This window comes from Giraffa tippelskirchi, chromosome 14, assembly GCF_054371585.1.
Source record: "Giraffa tippelskirchi isolate mGirTip1 chromosome 14, T2T-mGirTip1v1.2.pri, whole genome shotgun sequence".
Taxonomy (NCBI): Eukaryota; Metazoa; Chordata; class Mammalia; order Artiodactyla; family Giraffidae; genus Giraffa; species Giraffa tippelskirchi.
In genome coordinates this window covers 4190915-4205398 of record NC_137288.1, presented here as the reverse complement: position 1 = coordinate 4205398, position 14484 = coordinate 4190915, and positions in this window count along the sequence as shown.

Here is a 14484-nt window from a genome sequence, read left to right as displayed (position 1 = left end):
GAAGGAAAGTAGGAATTCCAGTCGAGTGGAGGCAAAGCCGGCGGCCCCCCTCTCGAGAAGAGGTGGCGTAGGAGAGGCGGGGTCGCTGTCGAGCCGCGCCGGGAGACTCGGGGTTGCACTCGCGTGGCGACACGAGGATCTCGGGGAACCTTTGGGGCTGCCTAGACGGAGTCCAGCCTGCTTTGCAGGGCCAGAGAGCACTCAGGATGGCTCTCGAGTCGTTGCAGATACAAAGTGCCCCTTCTCGCAGGGAGGGGGGCCCACGGGACGCTCTCGCGCTGTGGCGGGAAGCCCTGCCTTCTTGGCGGGTTGGTACGGGTATCTCGGGGGAAACATGGTGCCACCCGCACGGAGTCAAGCCCCGTTCTGAGCCGGGAGAGGTGCCGGGGCATGCTCTCCATGCCCTGCACGGGAAAAGTGCCTCCTCACGCAATGGGCGTGGCATCACGTGGGTTTTCTCGACTTGCGGTGGTGGGTTCTTGAGTTGTGGCGGGGCCCTGGCTCGTCTCCCCTGTTAGCCCACTGGGGTGGTGTTGCCTCCTTTGGAGCGGCGAGGGGAGGGAGCTGCCTCGGGATTCCCCAGGAGGCGCTGCAGCGCACAGGGTCCGCGGCACGGCACGCATAGGGCTAGGACCCTCGGGGTGCCCCTCGAGGTCGGATGGGCTTCTCGGGGCATCTCTGGGGTGGCATCAAGGGAGCCGCGGGGACTCAGCCTTTCTCTCGGGTCACAGTAAGGGGAAATCGGGCTTCATCTCGAATGCAGGGTCGAAGGTCGTGCTTTTCCTGGAGTCGCAGCGGGAGGCGGGGGTTGCCTCTCTGGATCCCATGCCAGGCTCCTCAGGGAGCTTCTCTTGTTGCCTCTGGGAAGTGCCGACCTCCTTTGCCATTGCCAGGGGCAGCTGGGCTTCCCGTCGATTCGCTGCGATGCAATGGGGCCCCATGTGCCATTGCGGTTTTCCTTGGGGACCTTCGTTCTTGGGGCCAGAACTGGTGTCTTGGGGCCTCCTCTGGAGCGTCAGGAGAAGTGACAGGCCTCCTTTTGAGGTGCGAAGGAAAGTAGGGATTCCAGTCGAGTGGAGGCAAAGCCGGCGGCCCCCCTCTCGAGAAGAGGTGGCGTAGGCGAGGCGGGGTCGCTGTCGAGCCGCGCCTGGAGACTCGGGGCTCCGCTCTCGTGGGGACACGGGGATCTCGGGGAACCTCTGGGGGCGCCGAGAGGGAGTCCAGCCTCCTTTGAGGGCCAGAGAGCACTCAAGATGGCTCTCGAGTCGCTGCAGATACAAAGGGCCCCTTCTCGCACGGAGGGGGGCCCACAGGACGCTCTCGCGCTGTGGCGGGAAGCCCTGCCTTCTTGACTGGTTGGCTCGGCTATCTCGGGGGACACCTGGTGTCGGCCGCACGGAGTGAAGCCCCGTTCTGAGCCGGGAGAGGTACCGGGGCATGCTCTCCACGCCCTGCAAGGGAAAAGCGCCTCCTCACGCAGTGGGCGTGGCATCAGGTGGGGTTTCTCGACTTGCGGCGGTGGGTTCTCGAGTTGCGGCGGGGACCCTGGCCCGTCGCCCCTATTAGCCCAGCGGGGTCGTGGTGCCTCCTATGGAGCGGCGAGGGGAGGGAGCCGCCTTGGGTTTCCCCAGGAGGCGCTGCAGCACACCGGGTCCGCGGCAAGCATTGAGCTAGGACCCTCGGGGTGCCCCTCGAGGTGGGATGGGCATCTCGGGGCATCTCTGGAGTGGCATCAAGGGAGCCGCGGGGACTCAGCCTTTCTCTCGGGTCACAGTAAGGGGAAACCGGGCTTCATCTCGAATGCAGGGTCGAAGGTCGTGCTTTTCCTGGAGTCGCAGCGGGAGGCGGGGGTTGCCTCTCTGGATCCCATGCCAGGCTCCTCAGGGAGCTTCTCCTGTTGCCTCTGGGAAGTGCCGGCCTCCCTTGCCATTGCCAGGGGCAGCTGGGCTTCCCGTCGATTCGCTGCAATGGAATGTGGCCCCATGTGCCATTGCGGGCTTCCTTGGGGACCTTTGGCCTTGGGGCCGGATCTGGTGTCTTGGGGCCTCCTCTGGAGCGTCAGGAGAAGTGACAGGCCTCCTCTTGAGGTGCGAAGGAAAGTAGGGATTCCCGTCGAGTGGAGGCAAAGCCGGCGGCCCCCCTCTCGAGAAGAGGTGGCGTAGGGGAGGTGGGATCGCTGTCTAACTGTGCCTGGAGACGCGGGGTTCCACTCGCGTGGGGACACGGGGATCTCGGGGCACCTCTGGGGCCGCCTAGACGGAGTCCAGCCTGCTCTGCAGGGCCAGAGAGCACTCAGGATGGCTCTCGAGTCACTGCAGATACAAAGGGCCCCTTCTCGCAGGGAGGGGGGCCCACGGGACGCTCTCGCGCTGTGGCGGGAAGCCCTGCCTCCTTAGCGGGTTGGCACGGGTATCTCGGGGGACACCTGGTATCACCCGCACGGAGTCAAGCCCCGTTCTGAGACGGGAGAGGTGCCGGGGCATGCTCTCCATGCCCTGCACGGGAAAAGTGCCTCCTCACGCAATGGGCGTGGCATCACGTGTGTTTTCTCGACTTGCGGAGGGTGGGTTCTCGAGTTGTGGCGGGGCCCTGGCCAGTCTCCCCTGTTAGCCCAGTGGGGTGGTGTTGCCTCCTTTGGAGCGGCGAGGGCAGGGAGGCGCCTCGGTATTCCCCAGGAGGCGCTGCGGTGCACCGGGTCTCCGTCAAGCATTGAGCTAGGGCCCTCTGGGTGCCCCTCGAGGTGGGATGGGCATCTCGGGGCATCTCTGGAGTGGCATCAAGGGAGCCGAGGGGACTCAGCCTTTCTCTCGGGTCACAGGCCGGGGATACCGGGCTTCATCTCGAATGCAGGGTCGAAGGTCGTGCTTTTCCTGGAGTCGCAGCGGGAGGCGGGGGTTGCCTCTCTGGATCCGATGCCAGGCGCCTCAGGGAGCCTCTCTTGTTGCCTCTGGGAAGTGCCGGCCGGCCTCCTTTACCATTGCCAGGGGCAGCTGGGCTTCCCGTCGATTCGCTGCGATGCAATGGGGCCCCATGTGCCATTGCGGTCTTCCTTGGGGATCTTTGGACTTGGGGCCGGAACTGCTGTCTTGGGGCCTCCTCTGGAGCATCAGGAGAAGGGACAGGCCTCCTCTTCAGGTGCGAAGGAAAGTAGGAATTCCAGTCGAGTGGAGGCAAAGCCGGCGGCCCCCCTCTCGAGAAGAGGTGGCGTAGGAGAGGCGGGGTCGCTGTCGAGCCGCGCCGGGAGACTCGGGGTTGCACTCGCGTGGGGACACGAGGATCTCGGGGAACCTTTGGGGCTGCCTAGACGGAGTCCAGCCTGCTTTGCAGGGCCAGAGAGCACTCAGGATGCCTCTCGAGTCGTTGCAGATACAAAGTGCCCCTTCTCGCAGGGAGGGGGGCCCACGGGACGCTCTCGCGCTGTGGCGGGAAGCCCTGCCTTCTTGGCGGGTTGATACGGGTATCTCGGGGGAAACCTGGTGCCACCCGCACGGAGTCAAGCCCCGTTCTGAGCCGGGAGAGGTGCCGGGGCATGCTCTCCATGCCCTGCACGGGAAAAGTGCCTCCTCACGCAATGGGCGTGGCATCACGTGGGTTTTCTCGACTTGCGGTGGTGGGTTCTTGAGTTGTGGCGGGGCCCTGGCTCGTCTCCCCTGTTAGCCCACTGGGGTGGTGTTGCCTCCTTTGGAGCGGCGAGGGGAGGGAGCTGCCTCGGGATTCCCCAGGAGGCGCTGCAGCGCACAGGGTCCGCGGCACGGCACGCATAGGGCTAGGACCCTCGGGGTGCCCCTCGAGGTCGGATGGGCTTCTCGGGGCATCTCTGGGGTGGCATCAAGGGAGCCGCGGGGACTCAGCCTTTCTCTCGGGTCACAGTAAGGGGAAATCGGGCTTCATCTCGAATGCAGGGTCGAAGGTCGTGCTTTTCCTGGAGTCACAGCGGGAGGCGGGGGTTGCCTCTCTGGATCCCATGCCAGGCTCCTCAGGGAGCTTCTCTTGTTGCCTCTGGGAAGTGCCGACCTCCTTTGCCATTGCCAGGGGCAGCTGGGCTTCCCGTCGATTCGCTGCGATGCAATGGGGCCCCATGTGCCATTGCGGTTTTCCTTGGGGACCTTCGTTCTTGGGGCCAGAACTGGTGTCTTGGGGCCTCCTCTGGAGCGTCAGGAGAAGTGACAGGCCTCCTTTTGAGGTGCGAAGGAAAGTAGGGATTCCAGTCGAGTGGAGGCAAAGCCGGCGGCCCCCCTCTCGAGAAGAGGTGGCGTAGGCGAGGCGGGGTCGCTGTCGAGCCGCGCCTGGAGACTCGGGGCTCCGCTCTCGTGGGGACACGGGGATCTCGGGGAACCTCTGGGGGCGCCGAGTGGGAGTCCAGCCTCCTTTGAGGGCCAGAGAGCACTCAAGATGGCTCTCGAGTCGCTGCAGATACAAAGGGCCCCTTCTCGCACGGAGGGGGGCCCACAGGACGCTCTCGCGCTGTGGCGGGAAGCCCTGCCTTCTTGACCGGTTGGCACGGCTATCTCGGGGGACACCTGGTGTCGGCCGCACGGAGTGAAGCCCCGTTCTGAGCCGGGAGAGGTACCGGGGCATGCTCTCCACGCCCTGCAAGGGAAAAGCGCCTCCTCACGCAGTGGGCGTGGCATCACGTGGGGTTTCTCGACTTGCGGCGGTGGGTTCTCGAGTTGCGGCGGGGACCCTGGCCCGTCGCCCCTATTAGCCCAGCGGGGTCGTGGTGCCTCCTATGGAGCGGCGAGGGGAGAGAGCCGCCTTGGGTTTCCCCAGGAGGCGCTGCAGTGCACCGGGTCCGCGGCAAGCATTGAGCTAGGACCCTCGGGGTGCCCCTCGAGGTGGGATGGGCATCTCGGGGCATCTCTGGAGTGGCATCAAGGGAGCCGCGGGGACTCAGCCTTTCTCTCGGGTCACAGTAAGGGGAAACCGGGCTTCATCTCGAATGCAGGGTCGAAGGTCGTGCTTTTCCTGGAGTCGCAGCGGGAGGCGGGGGTTGCCTCTCTGGATCCCATGCCAGGCTCCTCAGGGAGCTTCTCCTGTTGCCTCTGGGAAGTGCCGGCCTCCCTTGCCATTGCCAGGGGCAGCTGGGCTTCCCGTCGATTCGCTGCAATGGAATGTGGCCCCATGTGCCATTGCGGGATTCCTTGGGGACCTTTGGCCTTGGGGCCGGATCTGGTGTCTTGGGGCCTCCTCTGGAGCGTCAGGAGAAGTGACAGGCCTCCTCTTGAGGTGCGAAGGAAAGTAGGGATTCCCGTCGAGTGGAGGCAAAGCCGGCGGCCCCCCTCTCGAGAAGAGGTGGCGTAGGGGAGGTGGGATCGCTGTCTAACTGTGCCTGGAGACGCGGGGTTCCACTCGCGTGGGGACACGGGGATCTCGGGGCACCTCTGGGGCCGCCTAGACGGAGTCCAGCCTGCTTTGCAGGGCCAGAGAGCACTCAGGTGGCTCTCGAGTCGCTGCAGATACAAAGGGCCCCTTCTCGCAGGGAGGGGGGCCCACGGGACGCTCTCGCGCTGTGGCGGGAAGCCCTGCCTTCTTAGCGGGTTGGCACGGGTATCTCGGGGGACACCTGGTGTCACCCGCACGGAGTCAAGCCCCGTTCTGAGCCGGGAGAGGTGCCGGGGCATGCTCTCCATGCCCTGCACGGGAAAAGTGCCTCCTCACGCAATGGGCGTGGTATCACGTGGGTTTTCCCGACTTGCGGCGGTGGGTTCTCGAGTTGTGGCGGGGCCCTGGCCAGTCTCCCCTGTTAGCCCAGTGGGGTGGTGTTGCCTCCTTTGGAGCGGCGAGGGCAGGGAGCCGCCTCGGTATTCCCCAGGAGGCGCTGCGCTGCACCGGGTCTCCGTCAAGCATTGAGCTAGGGCCCTCGGGGTGCCCCTCGAGGTGGGATGGGCATCTCGGGGCATCTCTGGAGTGGCATCAAGGGAGCCGAGGGGACTCAGCCTTTCTCTCGGGTCACAGGACGGGGAAACCGGGCTTCATCTCGAATGCAGGGTCGAAGGTCGTGCTTTTCCTGGAGTCGCAGCGGGAGGCGGGGGTTGCCTCTCTGGATCCCATGCCAGGCGCCTCAGGGAGCCTCTCTTGTTGCCTCTGGGAAGTGCCGGCCGGCCTCCTTTACCATTGCCAGGGGCAGCTGGGCTTCCCGTCGATTCGCTGCGATGCAATGGGGCCCCATGTGCCATTGCGGTCTTCCTTGGGGATCTTTGGACTTGGGGCCGGAACTGCTGTCTTGGGGCCTCCTCTGGAGCATCAGGAGAAGGGACAGGCCTCCTCTTCAGGTGCGAAGGAAAGTAGGAATTCCAGTCGAGTGGAGGCAAAGCCGGCGGCCCCCCTCTCGAGAAGAGGTGGCGTAGGAGAGGCGGGGTCGCTGTCGAGCCGCGCCTGGAGACTCGGGGCTCCGCTCTCGTGGGGACACGGGGATCTCGGGGAACCTCTGGGGGCGCCTAGAGGGAGTCCAGCCTCCTTTGAGGGCCAGAGAGCACTCAAGATGGCTCTCGAGTCGCTGCAGATACAAAGGGCCCCTTCTCGCACGGAGGGGGGCCCACAGGACGCTCTCGCGCTGTGGCGGGAAGCCCTGCCTTCTTGACCGGTTGGCACGGCTATCTCCGGGGACACCTGGTGTCGGCCGCACGGAGTGAAGCCCCGTTCTGAGCCGGGAGAGGTACCGGGGCATGCTCTCCACGCCCTGCAAGGGAAAAAACGCCTCCTCACGCAGTGGGCGTGGCATCACGTGGGGTTTCTCGACTTGCGGCGGTGGGTTCTCGAGTTGCGGCGGGGACCCTGGCCCGTCGCCCCTATTAGCCCAGCGGGGTCGTGGTGCCTCCTATGGAGCGGCGAGGGGAGGGAGCCGCCTTGGGTTTCCCCAGGAGGCGCTGCAGCGCACCGGGTCCGCGGCAAGCATTGAGCTAGGACCCTCGGGGTGCCCCTCGAGGTGGGATGGGCATCTCGGGGCATCTCTGGAGTGGCATCAAGGGAGCCGCGGGGACTCAGCCTTTCTCTCGGGTCACAGTAAGGGGAAACCGGGCTTCATCTCGAATGCAGGGTCGAAGGTCGTGCTTTTCCTGGAGTCGCAGCGGGAGGCGGGGGTTGCCTCTCTGGATCCCATGCCAGGCTCCTCAGGGAGCTTCTCCTGTTGCCTCTGGGAAGTGCCGGCCTCCCTTGCCATTGCCAGGGGCAGCTGGGCTTCCCGTCGATTCGCTGCAATGGAATGTGGCCCCATGTGCCATTGCGGGCTTCCTTGGGGACCTTTGGCCTTGGGGCCGGATCTGGTGTCTTGGGGCCTCCTCTGGAGCGTCAGGAGAAGTGACAGGCCTCCTCTTGAGGTGCGAAGGAAAGTAGGGATTCCCGTCGAGTGGAGGCAAAGCCGGCGGCCCCCCTCTCGAGAAGAGGTGGCGTAGGGGAGGTGGGATCGCTGTCTAACTGTGCCTGGAGACGCGGGGTTCCACTCGCGTGGGGACACGGGGATCTCGGGGCACCTCTGGGGCCGCCTAGACGGAGTCCAGCCTGCTTTGCAGGGCCAGAGAGCACTCAGGATGGCTCTCGAGTCGCTGCAGATACAAAGGGCCCCTTCTCGCAGGGAGGGGGGCCCACGGGACGCTCTCGCGCTGTGGCGGGAAGCCCTGCCTTCTTAGCGGGTTGGCCCGGGTATCTCGGGGGACACCTGGTGTCACCCGCACGGAGTCAAGCCCCGTTCTGAGCCGGGAGAGGTGCCGGGGCATGCTCTCCATGCCCTGCACGGGAAAAGTGCCTCCTCACGCAATGGGCGTGGTATCACGTGGGTTTTCCCGACTTGCGGCGGTGGGTTCTCGAGTTGTGGCGGGGCCCTGGCCAGTCTCCCCTGTTAGCCCAGTGGGGTGGTGTTGCCTCCTTTGGATCGGCGAGGGCAAGGAGCCGCCTCGGTATTCCCCAGGAGGCGCTGCGGTGCACCGGGTCTCCGTCAAGCATTGAGCTAGGGCCCTCGGGGTGCCCCTCGAGGTGGGATGGGCATCTCGGGGCATCTCTGGAGTGGCATCAAGGGAGCCGAGGGGACTCAGCCTTTCTCTCGGGTCACAGGACGGGGAAACCGGGCTTCATCTCGAATGCAGGGTCGAAGGTCGTGCTTTTCCTGGAGTCGCAGCGGGAGGCAGGGGTTGCCTCTCTGGATCCGATGCCAGGCGCCTCAGGGAGCCTCTCTTGTTGCCTCTGGGAAGTGCCGGCCGGCCTCCTTTACCATTGCCAGGGGCAGCTGGGCTTCCCGTCGATTCGCTGCGATGCAATGGGGCCCCATGTGCCATTGCGGTCTTCCTTGGGGATCTTTGGACTTGGGGCCGGAACTGCTGTCTTGGGGCCTCCTCTGGAGCATCAGGAGAAGGGACAGGCCTCCTCTTCAGGTGCGAAGGAAAGTAGGAATTCCAGTCGAGTGGAGGCAAAGCCGGCGGCCCCCCTCTCGAGAAGAGGTGGCGTAGGAGAGGCGGGGTCGCTGTCGAGCCGCGCCGGGAGACTCGGGGTTGCACTCGCGTGGGGACACGAGGATCTCGGGGAACCTTTGGGGCTGCCTAGACAGAGTCCAGCCTGCTTTGCAGGGCCAGAGAGCACTCAGGATGGCTCTCGAGTCGTTGCAGATACAAAGTGCCCCTTCTCGCAGGGAGGGGGGCCCACGGGACACTCTCGCGCTGTGGCGGGACGCCCTGCCTTCTTGGCGGGTTGGTACGGGTATCTCGGGGGAAACCTGGTGCCACCCGCACGGAGTCAAGCCCCGTTCTGAGCCGGGAGAGGTGCCGGGGCATGCTCTCCATGCCCTGCACGGGAAAAGTGCCTCCTCACGCAATGGGCGTGGCATCACGTGGGTTTTCTCGACTTGCGGTGGTGGGTTCTTGAGTTGTGGCGGGGCCCTGGCTCGTCTCCCCTGTTAGCCCACTGGGGTGGTGTTGCCTCCTTTGGAGCGGCGAGGGGAGGGAGCTGCCTCGGGATTCCCCAGGAGGCGCTGCAGCGCACAGGGTCCGCGGCACGGCACGCATAGGTCTAGGACCCTCGGGGTGCCCCTCGAGGTCGGATGGGCTTCTCGGGGCATCTCTGGGGTGGCATCAAGGGAGCCGCGGGGACTCAGCCTTTCTCTCGGGTCACAGTAAGGGGAAATCGGGCTTCATCTCGAATGCAGGGTCGAAGGTCGTGCTTTTCCTGGAGTCGCAGCGGGAGGCGGGGGTTGCCTCTCTGGATCCCATGCCAGGCTCCTCAGGGAGCTTCTCTTGTTGCCTCTGGGAAGTGCCGACCTCCTTTGCCATTGCCAGGGGCAGCTGGGCTTCCCGTCGATTCGCTGCGATGCAATGGGGCCCCATGTGCCATTGCGGTTTTCCTTGGGGACCTTCGTTCTTGGGGCCAGAACTGGTGTCTTGGGGCCTCCTCTGGAGCGTCAGGAGAAGTGACAGGCCTCCTTTTGAGGTGCGAAGGAAAGTAGGGATTCCAGTCGAGTGGAGGCAAAGCCGGCGGCCCCCCTCTCGAGAAGAGGTGGCGTAGGCGAGGCGGGGTCGCTGTCGAGCCGCGCCTGGAGACTCGGGGCTCCGCTCTCGTGGGGACACGGGGATCTCGGGGAACCTCTGGGGGCGCCGAGAGGGAGTCCAGCCTCCTTTGAGGGCCAGAGAGCACTCAAGATGGCTCTCGAGTCGCTGCAGATACAAAGGGCCCCTTCTCGCACGGAGGGGGGCCCACAGGACGCTCTCGCGCTGTGGCGGGAAGCCCTGCCTTCTTGACCGGTTGGCACGGCTATCTCGGGGGACACCTGGTGTCGGCCGCACGGAGTGAAGCCCCGTTCTGAGCCGGGAGAGGTACCGGGGCATGCTCTCCACGCCCTGCAAGGGAAAAGCGCCTCCTCACGCAGTGGGCGTGGCATCACGTGGGGTTTCTGGACTTGCGGCGGTGGGTTCTCGAGTTGCGGCGGGGACCCTGGCCCGTCGCCCCTATTAGCCCAGCGGGGTCGTGGTGCCTCCTATGGAGCGGCGAGGGGAGGGAGCCGCCTTGGGTTTCCCCAGGAGGCGCTGCAGCGCACCGGGTCCGTGGCAAGCATTGAGCTAGGACCCTCGGGGTGCCCCTCGAGGTGGGATGGGCATCTCGGGGCATCTCTGGAGTGGCATCAAGGGAGCCGCGGGGACTCAGCCTTTCTCTCGGGTCACAGTAAGGGGAAACCGGGCTTCATCTCGAATGCAGGGTCGAAGGTCGTGCTTTTCCTGGAGTCGCAGCGGGAGGCGGGGGTTGCCTCTCTGGATCCCATGCCAGGCTCCTCAGGGAGCTTCTCCTGTTGCCTCTGGGAAGTGCCGGCCTCCCTTGCCATTGCCAGGGGCAGCTGGGCTTCCCGTCGATTCGCTGCAATGGAATGTGGCCCCATGTGCCATTGCGGGCTTCCTTGGGGACCTTTGGCCTTGGGGCCGGATCTGGTGTCTTGGGGCCTCCTCTGGAGCGTCAGGAGAAGTGACAGGCCTCCTCTTGAGGTGCGAAGGAAAGTAGGGATTCCCGTCGAGTGGAGGCAAAGCCGGCGGCCCCCCTCTCGAGAAGAGGTGGCGTAGGGGAGGTGGGATCGCTGTCTAACTGTGCCTGGAGACGCGGGGTTCCACTCGCGTGGGGACACGGGGATCTCGGGGCACCTCTGGGGCCGCCTAGACGGAGTCCAGCCTGCTTTGCAGGGCCAGAGAGCACTCAGGATGGCTCTCGAGTCGCTGCAGATACAAAGGGCCCCTTCTCGCAGGGAGGGGGGCCCACGGGACGCTCTCGCGCTGTGGCGGGAAGCCCTGCCTTCTTAGCGGGTTGGCACGGGTATCTCGGGGGACACCTGGTGTCACCCGCACGGAGTCAAGCCCCGTTCTGAGCCGGGAGAGGTGCCGGGGCATGCTCTCCATGCCCTGCACGGGAAAAGTGCCTCCTCACGCAATGGGCGTGGTATCACGTGGGTTTTCCCGACTTGCGGCGGTGGGTTCTCGAGTTGTGGCGGGGCCCTGGCCAGTCTCCCCTGTTAGCCCAGTGGGGTGGTGTTGCCTCCTTTGGATCGGCGAGGGCAAGGAGCCGCCTCGGTATTCCCCAGGAGGCGCTGCGGTGCACCGGGTCTCCGTCAAGCATTGAGCTAGGGCCCTCGGGGTGCCCCTCGAGGTGGGATGGGCATCTCGGGGCATCTCTGGAGTGGCATCAAGGGAGCCGAGGGGACTCAGCCTTTCTCTCGGGTCACAGGACGGGGAAACCGGGCTTCATCTCGAATGCAGGGTCGAAGGTCGTGCTTTTCCTGGAGTCGCAGCGGGAGGCGGGGGTTGCCTCTCTGGATCCGATGCCAGGCGCCTCAGGGAGCCTCTCTTGTTGCCTCTGGGAAGTGCCGGCCGGCCTCCTTTACCATTGCCAGGGGCAGCTGGGCTTCCCGTCGATTCGCTGCGATGCAATGGGGCCCCATGTGCCATTGCGGTCTTCCTTGGGGATCTTTGGACTTGGGGCCGGAACTGCTGTCTTGGGGCCTCCTCTGGAGCATCAGGAGAAGGGACAGGCCTCCTCTTCAGGTGCGAAGGAAAGTAGGAATTCCAGTCGAGTGGAGGCAAAGCCGGCGGCCCCCCTCTCGAGAAGAGGTGGCGTAGGAGAGGCGGGGTCGCTGTCGAGCCGCGCCGGGAGACTCGGGGTTGCACTCGCGTGGGGACACGAGGATCTCAGGGAACCTTTGGGGCTGCCTAGACGGAGTCCAGCCTGCTTTGCAGGGCCAGAGAGCACTCAGGATGGCTCTCGAGTCGTTGCAGATACAAAGTGCCCCTTCTCGCAGGGAGGGGGGCCCACGGGACACTCTCGCGCTGTGGCGGGACGCCCTGCCTTCTTGGCGGGTTGGTACGGGTATCTCGGGGGAAACCTGGTGCCACCCGCACGGAGTCAAGCCCCGTTCTGAGCCGGGAGAGGTGCCGGGGCATGCTCTCCATGCCCTGCACGGGAAAAGTGCCTCCTCACGCAATGGGCGTGGCATCACGTGGGTTTTCTCGACTTGCGGTGGTGGGTTCTTGAGTTGTGGCGGGGCCCTGGCTCGTCTCCCCTGTTAGCCCACTGGGGTGGTGTTGCCTCCTTTGGAGCGGCGAGGGGAGGGAGCTGCCTCGGGATTCCCCAGGAGGCGCTGCAGCGCACAGGGTCCGCGGCACGGCACGCATAGGGCTAGGACCCTCGGGGTGCCCCTCGAGGTCGGATGGGCTTCTCGGGGCATCTCTGGGGTGGCATCAAGGGAGCCGCGGGGACTCAGCCTTTCTCTCGGGTCACAGTAAGGGGAAATCGGGCTTCATCTCGAATGCAGGGTCGAAGGTCGTGCTTTTCCTGGAGTCGCAGCGGGAGGCGGGGGTTGCCTCTCTGGATCCCATGCCAGGCTCCTCAGGGAGCTTCTCTTGTTGCCTCTGGGAAGTGCCGACCTCCTTTGCCATTGCCAGGGGCAGCTGGGCTTCCCGTCGATTCGCTGCGATGCAATGGGGCCCCATGTGCCATTGCGGTTTTCCTTGGGGACCTTCGTTCTTGGGGCCAGAACTGGTGTCTTGGGGCCTCCTCTGGAGCGTCAGGAGAAGTGACAGGCCTCCTTTTGAGGTGCGAAGGAAAGTAGGGATTCCAGTCGAGTGGAGGCAAAGCCGGCGGCCCCCCTCTCGAGAAGAGGTGGCGTAGGCGAGGCGGGGTCGCTGTCGAGCCGCGCCTGGAGACTCGGGGCTCCGCTCTCGTGGGGACACGGGGATCTCGGGGAACCTCTGGGGGCGCCTAGAGGGAGTCCAGCCTCCTTTGAGGGCCAGAGAGCACTCAAGATGGCTCTCGAGTCGCTGCAGATACAAAGGGCCCCTTCTCGCACGGAGGGGGGCCCACAGGACGCTCTCGCGCTGTGGCGGGAAGCCCTGCCTTCTTGACCGGTTGGCACGGCTATCTCGGGGGACACCTGGTGTCGGCCGCACGGAGTGAAGCCCCGTTCTGAGCCGGGAGAGGTACCGGGGCATGCTCTCCACGCCCTGCAAGGGAAAAAACGCCTCCTCACGCAGTGGGCGTGGCATCACGTGGGGTTTCTCGACTTGCGGCGGTGGGTTCTCGAGTTGCGGCGGGGACCCTGGCCCGTCGCCCCTATTAGCCCAGCGGGGTCGTGGTGCCTCCTATGGAGCGGCGAGGGGAGGGAGCCGCCTTGGGTTTCCCCAGGAGGCGCTGCAGCGCACCGGGTCCGCGGCAAGCATTGAGCTAGGACCCTCGGGGTGCCCCTCGAGGTGGGATGGGCATCTCGGGGCATCTCTGGAGTGGCATCAAGGGAGCCGCGGGGACTCAGCCTTTCTCTCGGGTCACAGTAAGGGGAAACCGGGCTTCATCTCGAATGCAGGGTCGAAGGTCGTGCTTTTCCTGGAGTCGCAGCGGGAGGCGGGGGTTGCCTCTCTGGATCCCATGCCAGGCTCCTCAGGGAGCTTCTCCTGTTGCCTCTGGGAAGTGCCGGCCTCCCTTGCCATTGCCAGGGGCAGCTGGGCTTCCCGTCGATTCGCTGCAATGGAATGTGGCCCCATGTGCCATTGCGGGCTTCCTTGGGGACCTTTGGCCTTGGGGCCGGATCTGGTGTCTTGGGGCCTCCTCTGGAGCGTCAGGAGAAGTGACAGGCCTCCTCTTGAGGTGCGAAGGAAAGTAGGGATTCCCGTCGAGTGGAGGCAAAGCCGGCGGCCCCCCTCTCGAGAAGAGGTGGCGTAGGGGAGGTGGGATCGCTGTCTAACTGTGCCTGGAGACGCGGGGTTCCACTCGCGTGGGGACACGGGGATCTCGGGGCACCTCTGGGGCCGCCTAGACGGAGTCCAGCCTGCTTTGCAGGGCCAGAGAGCACTCAGGATGGCTCTCGAGTCGCTGCAGATACAAAGGGCCCCTTCTCGCAGGGAGGGGGGCCCACGGGACGCTCTCGCGCTGTGGCGGGAAGCCCTGCCTTCTTAGCGGGTTGGCACGGGTATCTCGGGGGACACCTGGTGTCACCCGCACGGAGTCAAGCCCCGTTCTGAGACGGGAGAGGTGCCGGGGCATGCTCTCCATGCCCTGCACGGGAAAAGTGCCTCTTCACGCAATGGGCGTGGCATCACGTGGGTTTTCCCGACTTGCGGCGGTGGGTTCTCGAGTTGTGGCGGGGCCCTGGCCAGTCTCCCCTGTTAGCCCAGTGGGGTGGTGTTGCCTCCTTTGGAGCGGCGAGGGCAGGGAGCCGCCTCGGTATTCCCCAGGAGGCGCTGCGCTGCACCGGGTCTCCGTCAAGCATTGAGCTAGGGCCCTCGGGGTGCCCCTCGAGGTGGGATGGGCATCTCGGGGCATCTCTGGAGTGGCATCAAGGGAGCCCAGGGGACTCAGCCTTTCTCTCGGGTCACAGGACGGGGAAACCGGGCTTCATCTCGAATGCAGGGTCGAAGGTCGTGCTTTTCCTGGAGTCGCAGCGGGAGGCGGGGGTTGCCTCTCTGGATCCGATGCCAGGCGCCTCAGGGAGCCTCTCTTGTTGCCTCTGGGAAGTGCCGGCCGGCCTCCTTTACCATT